Consider the following 11,045-nt stretch of genomic DNA (forward strand, 5'->3'; position numbering starts at 1 on the left):
TTCATGATATCTGGATATTTGTAAAGCATTTTCTATATTACGCCTTTTATGCAAAAACTTGGTGGAATAAGGTTAGTTTACCTGGCATTGCTTTTCTTTCAAATGTTTGCGCACGGTGAGCCTTGTTGTACGCTACCTCAGAAGCGAAAATAAGCCAACACATTGCGGTCGTATGGCCGTCTCTACTTTTTTTTTCCCCCTTGCGTCTTCCCGGTGTGCTCCGTCCATAATAAAGTGCTAGTGGAGGCTAATGAATTGTCGATTAAAGCGGTGTGCATATGGCTAGCAAACCAGTGGCGACCACGAGTAAAAAGCTCGTAGTGTGAAGCGGTCACTGCGCGCAAGTATTTCAGCTGACTGCGCGTGCAATTAACTTTTTTTTATTACTCTTAATTCGAGCATGCGTGATGCTATTGCCCGATTACTCGAGCGAATAATTTTTTTTTTCGTTATTTGCTTGCGCGTGTCCGTTTTGCGCGTGTTTACGCACGCACCAACGTTCTCAAACTCTGTGACCGGAACTATAGGCCACGCTGATGCCGCTTGACACATGATTTTTTGCATTCTCTTGTTGCCCCAGCACTAACGCCACGCTTAAAGATGGATAAGCTCCATTCCGCACCGCATTATAAAAGTTAAGTAGACTTCAAGTGCCCTGTGTGGAAACGCGGCGCAAGAAACTACAGCGCGTAGCAGACGCCCCTCGCTTTCCGCGCGCTTCTCGAGCGCGGAAAGCCCACGGGTCCGGCGCAGCAGCGGCGCGGCGCGGGAGTTCACGGCAAAAGGCCCACGCGGGAGCCGGCGCTTTGGACACTCCCCCTATTCTAGGTCACTCTAATAGGAATCGGTATAACACGAAAGTGAAACGTGTTTTCACAGACGTAGTTGAGCGTTTGTTGTGCATGCTTTCGCCCCAAGCGCGAAGGAATGAATGATACAGCATCAAATTGTAATGTTACTCGAAGAACGGCAAGGCGCTCGAAACTTGCAATGGGCTGCTCAAGCAGAAAGGACGCGCAGAACGAACATACACAGGATGAGCGCGAACTGTCACAGTTGTAATTATTTCTGTGTGAGCAGCACGCTCCTTTCGCAAAAGCGGCCGCTGCAGTGAGTGAGGTGACCTTCGTGCTCTCAACGGAAACTTGCAGGCAGAGCGCAAGACGTACAAACCACCGAGATCACGAGATAAGCGCCCGCACGAACGACCACGCCCTGTCGAGGCGCGCGCTAATCCGCGTGGGGGACAACTTTTAAGACGCGCTCTTCGAGCCCCTCGCGCCATCTCGCTATTGATAATGAAAATACGCAGTAGCGCCGATCTCTGAGTACCGCCACCGGCAAATGGTGTACATAAATAGCTCGCCGTTAGCTCGGCAGAGAACGTGCCGTCTGCGGCGGAGTCGTTTCGCGCTGCGCGCTGGCGATCGAGAGGTCGTAAGTTCGACTCCCGGTGACGGAACATTTTCTTATAGTTCTTTCTTTGTCATATGTTAGTCTTTATATTTTACAACGTCATATCCGTGACGGAAATGCGTCAGTGGAGCCGTGGTGGACCCCGGCATAAAACACTTTCGTGTTAAAAAGAGTAGAGTAGACCCTATAGACATAGGCGTGCGCAGGGTTCCCCATCAGGGGGGTGGTGGCAAAGGTTCATCGCAGCGCCCCCCCCACCCTACTAAGTCAATGTATGGGGCAGATTTTGCGCCCCCCCCCCTCTTAGGTGACTAGAAGGGGCAGATTCTGCGCCCCCCCCTCTTAGGTGATTAGGGGGGGGCGGCCGCCCCCCCTGCTCCCCCTGTGCGCACGCCTATGCTAGAAGCTGTGGCTCATACCCACACTGGGGGATTGGCCAAGAACCTGTTAGTTTTTAAAGGCAAACTTGAAATTGAAGTTCAAACTTTCTTTAATTAATACGGAAGCATAAATTAATTAGAATTAAGATTCTAATAATAATAATAATATTATAGAATATAATTGAGGCCGTAAAACCGAGAATTTGGAAAAAAAGAAAATAAAATAGAAATAAAAATTTGGAAAAGTAGATAGTACATTTTGTTCATTTAATCCTAATCTAAGCAGCCGGAAAACAGAGCATAGCGCTTGTGTTCGTCTCGTACTTCTTCTTTGCCCTTGTGTCTTCCCACGCTATGCTACTAGCCAGTTTACAACATTTCGATGCATGTACACACCGCATTTTTCGTCCGATCGCCAGCTACGAAGCGCAAGGCAACATTAATAATCATCATCAACAACTAATATCCTCTAGCGGGCCCGGGCCGGGCCATGAACAAGCGCGCCCTGGATAAGTTAAGTAATGAACGCCCGGGCCGGGTCCGGGATTGGAACCACGGGCCCGGGCTGGGTTCGGTCATGTACGCCCGGGCCCGGGCCGAAAAATTAGGCCCGTGCAGTGCTCTAGCGTAGTCAATACTTTGACAACTCGCAAAAGGAAGAGCTACGCCCTTCGCAAGTGTACTTGCAGTAGGCATTCTAGGATAGTTTGAAAAGCCCAGTGTTGCAAGCGCAGACGTACCTTTCCTTCCCGCACGGTGTCCAATGAGAAGCGAAGCCATCGATTGAGAAAGCGATGCCCGATTACGCTATCGCGTTCTACTCTTGAAGGCGAAGCTCAGGCGTCCTCGAACTTTTCTTCTGTTCGACATCCGAACCCATGTTCCTTTGTACTCTCCTTGGGTTCGATACTCTCCTTGGGTACAAAAGGAACGCAAGCCTCTTTAGGGGCCTCGGCACTGAAACTCTCTAATCGAGAGTTTTAGTGCCGGGGCCCCAAAGCGGCTTGCGTACACAATTGCTCATGCGTTCTTTTGTCTTCTCCTTAGGTGAGGCTGCGAGCAGAAAGGAATGCAAGAGATGCGTACGCAAGCCGCTTTGGGTTCCCGACACAGATCTCTGATAACGTGCGTACCCAAGCGGTAATTAGCGTATATGACACATGCGCAATGGCAACGAACTCAAGCGATTGCGTACGCGAAGCTATCGGTGTCCCATTGTAAAACTGCCTATTGACTCCCACATGCGCTTGCCCGTAATCTGCATCAATGGAGTGAACGTGGTGCACAGATCATAATCATCACGCAATGGCGACGATGATCCTGCGTATCCTATGTCCTAAGGGATATGATGACCGTCATCAGTAGCATACGCTTTGAAACGGCATGGCGACCACAGTGACCTGACCTGTCCGTTACAACCCGTAGCTATCTCTTTTAAATACGTAAGCGTTTCTATGGTGAATCAACGAGACAGCTACCTGTTCTTCTGTTACGTAAGGAGTTACATCGCTATAAAACAAAATAAATTTTCTTGGCGGGACTGGCTTTGAGCCCAGGCCCCCACGCTCCGAAGGGCTCCACGCGTGCAAAATTTGAATATAAGTTGGAACCATACGATTGCGTTTGTTGTGGTGGTTGTTCGCATAGTCCCCGTGGCTCACCCACTGTGGCGGACTGGCCGAAAATTGGGCGGTTTTATACATATGTATATATAATTTAATAATAGGGTAATTTATACAAGAGATAAATCACGAACTAATGGCCATGTTTAGGTGCCTCCCTTGGATGCGAAAATGCACCGCGAAACACAAAAAAAACCTGTATTGTCTTTAAAAAAATGTAGCACTAATGTCGTCCTTGTGTAGGTCCGCGCTAATGCAGCTCTTGTGTAAGTCTTCTTGGTGTAGTTCTAAATCCGGGCCCGCGCCAATGCCGCTCTTGTATAGGCCCTTGCGCAATTCTAAATCCCGCGCTAATGTCACTATGGTGTAGGTCTTTGTGTAATCCTAAATCCAGCGCTACATGCAGCTCCACTAGCGTGAAACCTGAGGAAGTACGTAGCATGGGAAAGCCAGCGATTTCCTTGGCAATCGCGCGCTTGCCGACGTGGTGGCGCCCTCTTGCGCGGCGGTGGACTCTGCCTGATGCTTTAGAAGCGTTTTAGGTAAATCATCGCGATTAATCCTTGGTTATTTCTGCATTTTAAATTATTTAGACCTTGTTAATTTATTTTGCGCTGGTTTTTAGCATTATTGGCCTTGTTTTAGGCCGGTATTGGCCACTGCGTGACCATGCGACATAAGACAGTAGATGGAAGACAAGCGGGGTGCTGAGATGTCGCGCGGTCTGCTGTCTACCGCGGCCTCCGCTGCGCCGCACGCCTAAAGCCCCTCTGGAGGGGTTTTACGCGTGCACATTGACTGAGGCGTGCTAAAGGCCCTCTAGAGGGGCTTTAGCACGCATCAGAGCCATATATACCCTAGACGCCTTAAAGGCCAACTCCGGCGATTTTTCGAGGTCGATGGATCTCAATGAAATTCGCTGGGTACGTTCCTTTGCACGTTTCCGTCATTTATGCCAAATTACAGCCTTGAGACATGCGCAGATTGTTTGCAAATGAATTTTAAAGATTGTCTGCAAACGCCCTCCTGGCTTTCCACAATTATTGGCAACATTGCGTCTTTGACGTCAGTATTGGGAAGGCGGCGGAAGTGACGCAGCCGAGGGCACCGCTAACTTCGGCGCTTCGGCCGCTACAGCGAGCGTCTGCTGTGCACAAGACGACAGACAGCGTTGGTTTGACCGGCGCTTCGCTGGTCGTCCCGGCTGTCACAGCTTTCATACTACGCGCCTGCGTGACCGGCATGCCTTGCACGACTTCCGGTTCGTTCGTAACAACGTCTACGTCATACGTAGACAGTACACTCGGTTGGGTTTCGGTTTCGGTGTTGCGCTTTTTTGCTTATTTAAAATTATTCTGCAATTTGCCGAGTATTTCTGCTATCGGGACCGTAACAGGAGCGTCTCAGGAACATAAAAGCACCATTACTTCGACATGACCAAAAAATCGCCGGAGTTGGCCTTTAAGCACGCCTAGGCTAACAGCGCCCTCTCGGGAGTAGCCGGGCGCGCGCGACTAACTTTTTTACTGGGGAGAGCAACGAATGGGACGGCCGGAACAAAACCTGCCAATGCGCAGTTTCGTAGGCCATGGTCTCACTTTCACTCTTGCTTTATACCTTTCACTGCAACAAAAGCGTGTGATGCGGTGATGCATACAGAAGGCGGTAAAGGCAGTTATGCAGTGAAGCACCGTAGCCAGGAATTTTTTCGGGGGGGGGGGGGCACTTGCAGAAAGCCTTGACGATTTGAGAAAAATGCCTATTTTCATGCTTTATTTTCGATAAAAACACCATGTGTCATCAAAATTCCGGGCCGGGCCCCCTGCCCCCCCCCCCTCCCCCTGACTACGGGCCTGCAGTGAAGTATACTACCTGTGCCTTACACCAATATTCACAGGAATTTGCCTAATGTGGAAAGTCATTCTGTATTTAGGCGTACTTAATGTGTAAACTATATACGTGTTGCTTCTTCAATAAACTTCCAGTTGCCTGTACGCGCCTGTGTCGTCGTTTTCTCTTCTTTTGTCCCTGTTTTGTAGCGCACCCTTTTTTTTGCATTATGATGAACAAATACCAATATAAGTATTTTGTGATCCTGCCTACATGCATGATGCATCACCAGAGTTCTACTTACAGTGATGCTACCGAGGACTTCTGATTTGGAGCACTTTGGAGCAGCAAAATTTTCATCTTGGTGCACTTTGGAGCAGATAATTTTGCATCTGGGAGCACTCTGGAGCAGCGAATTTTACATCCTGGAGTGCACTACGGAAGCATATTGTAATAACATTCAAGCACCGGAATATTACTATGGGGCTCTTATGAAGGCTAGAAATATTTCGATTCATTGCAAATCTCATGGAAAAAATCATCTCAGGAGAACTCCATACTTCACTCGCTAATGAAAAAATAAGGGCTCATGCAGTTGAGTGTTCTGAATTAACCTCTTCGGCGATTATTTTCGACACTAGCAAATAAACAGAATACCAGATCAATAAAATTGCAATTTATGAAATAACACTCTAAATACATCTATGTGGTTATCAGCAGACATTGTAGACAAACGCCGTGATGTACAGCAGTGCCTCAATGCCAAAGAGCCACACTGTCCCTAATGCATTCCCCTAAGAAAACTCCAAGGCGAAAGCCAGGTTCTTTTTCTTCTCGATCGACGGGTTGATCCTCCCCCTCCTTCTCTGCAAGCTATCTGCACCTCACCTGGTTTTGCGCTAGCTCCATGATCGGCGCACCGATTACGGAAGCAGTGTAAAGCGACGATGTCGTGATGGCGTCATCACGTGACATCACGATATATGACGCCATGATGACGTCACAAGTTTTGACGATCTATGACGTGATGATGACGCCATCACATGATTATTTTTTGCATCAATCGATTGACGCCGCCGACGGTCAATTTTCGTGTTTGATAAAGCATCTGATGCTTTCGCATTATTATTGCGTATTGAACGTTAACAACCTGGCCTTACATACCAAACTGTCCTCCACCATGTCACCTCCTTGCCATGCGCGAAACAGCTTCGCTTATCATATGGCTCCTCACCTTTTTTAAAATGTTCATTGTGATAACAATTATATGGACGCTCTCCGCGGATTTTTGCCGTCGCCATTGCCGTAATTTTCTGTATAAAGACCAAATTAATAACATCACCACGCGCATTCTAGTCGCGGGTAAAAGCTCGCGAGCGCTGGCGACGAACGCGGCTGAAGCGGAGATTAAGCTAGCCGGCCGTCTGTCTCCGTCGCACGGACAGCGCATGAGATAACATCTTCCCGCGTGCGGGCCTGCCGTCGATTGCTCATCCAACAGAGAGGAAACGCCCCGCCCGTCTTTCGTAAGGAGCATGAAGGGACGCCAGGGGAGCGGGAATGGGGGGGGGGGGGCGCATCGTTCGAAGGGCGTAGTCGCTTGCGCGCGCGCTACCTCGAGGCATCAGGAGACGGCTCGTAAACTTGCTGTGCTCTCAACGCTTACTTCGTGTTTAGAGAATTCAGAGCAAGAAAACGCTTCGGTTCCTGGAGCGGCCATATTCCCTTAAACCAGCGTTTTGTTGAGTTACGCGAGATCGAATCCAAAAGAGTTAGCTACTAGCCTTACTTCGTTTAACAATACAATTTGTTGGTATCGCATTCATTCCTTCGCCCTTAAGCGAAACTGAGTTTTTTAACGCGTCAGCTATTGACCCCCGAAAGCGAGGGGCGGACGTGTAACATGGGGTAGCCGCTTCACTGTGGGCCGTCAGCGACGGGCCCGCTACTGACAGCTGCGTATTTGCAGCTGCTCCGACCAGGATATATGCTTTTATTAATGAGATGACATTTTTAAAAAGCAAGCAAGAAATTCGAATTGGAACCCTAGCACGTGAGCTCGAAAGGGCAGGGCCTTTTAGGGGGTATTTACCGCAGAGTGATTAAACTCGGACGTGCTGGTATAAGCAATTACGAAAAAGCTCTTCCGAATGAAGATTCATGGATAAAGTATATCTGAGGAAAGTGTGAACGCGTTTCCACCGTTCGCGTGCTCTTCCATAAACACGAAGCAAGGAAAATTCGATATTGTTCCATATATATACTGCTAGCGATCCCAGATTTCATTCCGCGATATCCGGAAACAGAAGTGACAGACATTTTAGCAGCACACATGTAGTTATTACTGAACATCGCTTTCCTTACGTGCCGTGCGACGCTTGAAACGAGCTATCAGCAGCGTTTCTTGAACAGACGACGTCCGCCGATGAATCGCCGTCGCACTTTCTCGCTACCGAGAGGCCTAGACGTCACGAGCCTCTGCGGAGAGCGCGTTTTGCTGTCGAGCCGACTTGCAGAACAGAAGCTGCGTCAGCACCGTGCATGGCATCGTGGCTTATTCGGGACGCACGCGCGAGCGCTATTTATTCAGCGGAATAATTCTTGGTCCATGGTTGCGACTTTGGCAGCCCCAAGATCAAGCTGCACATGTTCTGACGCGCCGGCCGTGCAATTGCCGGTGATAGACGGCCCCAAACCCGAGGCTTTGGCGCAGTTTGGCGCAATTTTCGTCGATATTATCAGGATGGCGCAGTAAATACAATTTGGCGCACTTTGGCGCAGTTGGCGCAGGAGTGGAATCACTGTACTTAACATCGTTTCTGAAAATGGGTGCTTGCCGGGTTCACACCGGTCCACCACGGTAAGCTGGTGAGATCATTTTGAAACCCTTTTCATCAGGGGCGTAGCCAGTCAGACAGTCAACACACTTTATTGCAGTCCTAAGGAATACAAAGTCGTAGTTGCGGGTCGCGCCCACGTTGGGGCTGGAAGACAATAGTCCTCCGCCCGCCATTTGGACAGCTCTTCGTTGATCCTGGGGATCGCCGCTTTCAAGGGCTTCCTATTGCCAGAGTATTGCTCGATCACGAGCAATACTCTTCATTGCACTTATGGATCAATGTGTGGATAATGTCCGGAGCAATGCGGCTAAACTTCCTCGATCACGAGCAATACTCTTCATTGCACTTATGGATCAATGTGTGGATAATGTCCGGAGCAATGCGGCTAAACTTCCTCGATCACGAGCAATACTCTTCATTGCACTTATGGATCAATGTGTGGATAATGTCCGGAGCAATGCGGCTAAACTTCCTCGATCACGAGCAATACTCTTCATTGCACTTATGGATCAATGTGTGGATAATGTCCGGAGCAATGCGGCTAAACTTCCTCGATCACGAGCAATACTCTTCATTGCACTTATGGATCAATGTGTGGATAATGTCCGGAGCAATGCGGCTAAACTTCCTCGATCACGAGCAATACTCTTCATTGCACTTATGGATCAATGTGTGGATAATGTCCGGAGCAATGCGGCTAAACTTCCTCGATCACGAGCAATACTCTTCATTGCACTTATGGATCAATGTGTGGATAATGTCCGGAGCAATGCGGCTAAACTTCCTCGATCACGAGCAATACTCTTCATTGCACTTATGGATCAATGTGTGGATAATGTCCGGAGCAATGCGGCTAAACTTCCTCGATCACGAGCAATACTCTTCATTGCACTTATGGATCAATGTGTGGATAATGTCCGGAGCAATGCGGCTAAACTTCCTCGATCACGAGCAATACTCTTCATTGCACTTATGGATCAATGTGTGGATAATGTCCGGAGCAATGCGGCTAAACTTCCTCGATCACGAGCAATACTCTTCATTGCACTTATGGATCAATGTGTGGATAATGTCCGGAGCAATGCGGCTAAACTTCCTCGATCACGAGCAATACTCTTCATTGCACTTATGGATCAATGTGTGGATAATGTCCGGAGCAATGCGGCTAAACTTCCTCGATCACGAGCAATACTCTTCATTGCACTTATGGATCAATGTGTGGATAATGTCCGGAGCAATGCGGCTAAACTTCCTCGATCACGAGCAATACTCTTCATTGCACTTATGGATCAATGTGTGGATAATGTCCGGAGCAATGCGGCTAAACTTCCTCGATCACGAGCAATACTCTTCATTGCACTTATGGATCAATGTGTGGATAATGTCCGGAGCAATGCGGCTAAACTTCCTCGATCACGAGCAATACTCTTCATTGCACTTATGGATCAATGTGTGGATAATGTCCGGAGCAATGCGGCTAAACTTCCCTCTCAACGGCAAAGATTTCGTCTATAACATTCTCGATGGTGAAGATTGAGGTCTCGTTAACTTACTTTGGGTGTGAGGGCAGGAATTTCCTGCGCTGATAGTGTTTCACTATTTCGTGAAAAGAGAGTATGGGTCAAAGTTATGCTCACAACACGGACTGTCTAGCGTATCAGGACCATCGCGCAATGTTAGACTTCGCGCTTGGTCATGAACTAGCTCATTCGGGTTGGGTTTGCTGGGATGTACATTGGTTCCCTTGTGCGCCGGGGACCATGCGCCAGAATGTTTTTTTTTTTTTTTTTCAGGAAGGGGGGAGGGGGTTGCGCCTACATATACACTAACAAAATTGAAAAATATTACGCCAATATGCCTTTCATGAGGTATTGCTCAAGTTCAAGGATTTTCAAGGACAGATAATCCCACAACTTTCAAAATCCTTGAAAATACACTTTTCAATTTCAAGGGTTTCGAGTACCTGTAGGCATGGATGTAGGCACCTTATGGATGGATAGAGGGATGCTCTGAGCGCCTCCTCTGAAACAGATATATAGCAGTGACCTGCGAGGCGCCAAGCTCAATATTAAATTCGGCCTGATGCCTTGACTATCTGAACTAAATATTTTTCATAAAGAAAAGAAAACAGAGAAATTCACAGCTTAACTTTCTCTTTCAGGACCCTGAAACCTTTGGCCAGTAACAAAGCTTGTTGCGGTCATGGTTGACGACATTGGTTGCTTGTGTTAAGAGTTGTAACTGCACTATCGCTTACTACAAACCTCACTATATAGCTAAGTAGCATGGGGACAATAACTCAGTTCGTTATATTCGATATTCGTTGTAACAGTACAGATGGAAATCAGCACTAAGAAAGCGGCAATCTGAAATTACAACAAAACAATATTCGTTTGACAAAACAGGCCTGCGTTCATGTTTATGTGAGGATGTGACCACATTTGTAACCAAACTTTTATAACCACATTTCGAAAAAAGCTGGTTGTGAATCGTCTTTGAATTACTTTGCTTTTTACACTATCTTTTGAGCTTTGAGTCTCGCGCAAACCAAGTATTTGGGTTTCGCGCTTTGGGTTTCGTTATAAAAATAATAAACGTCATTGAAACGAAGCATGGCCAACCAAAATTCAATCCTTTTATCGCACTTTATGTGTGTGACCACAGTTTTTTTTTGTTCTGGCTGTAATCTCCCTGTGGTAATGCAGACTGGGGCGATGCAGGTATGTAATAAATAAATAAATAAATGAATAAATAAATATTTAAGTCGCTATAACCAATAACTTGCTATATCAGTGTTCGTTATAACTAGGTTTAACTGCATTACCAGTGCTCGAAGGCCTAATCAAACCAAATGCAGTATCTTGTTCTCAGCAGCCATGATCCACTAGAAAACCATTTGCAGTTTCAGCAGATGGATCGCCTGCTATACAATAATTAAAAGAAAAACAAAAACATAT

This window comes from Rhipicephalus sanguineus, chromosome 5 (assembly GCF_013339695.2).
Source record: "Rhipicephalus sanguineus isolate Rsan-2018 chromosome 5, BIME_Rsan_1.4, whole genome shotgun sequence".
Lineage (NCBI taxonomy): Eukaryota > Metazoa > Arthropoda > Arachnida > Ixodida > Ixodidae > Rhipicephalus > Rhipicephalus sanguineus.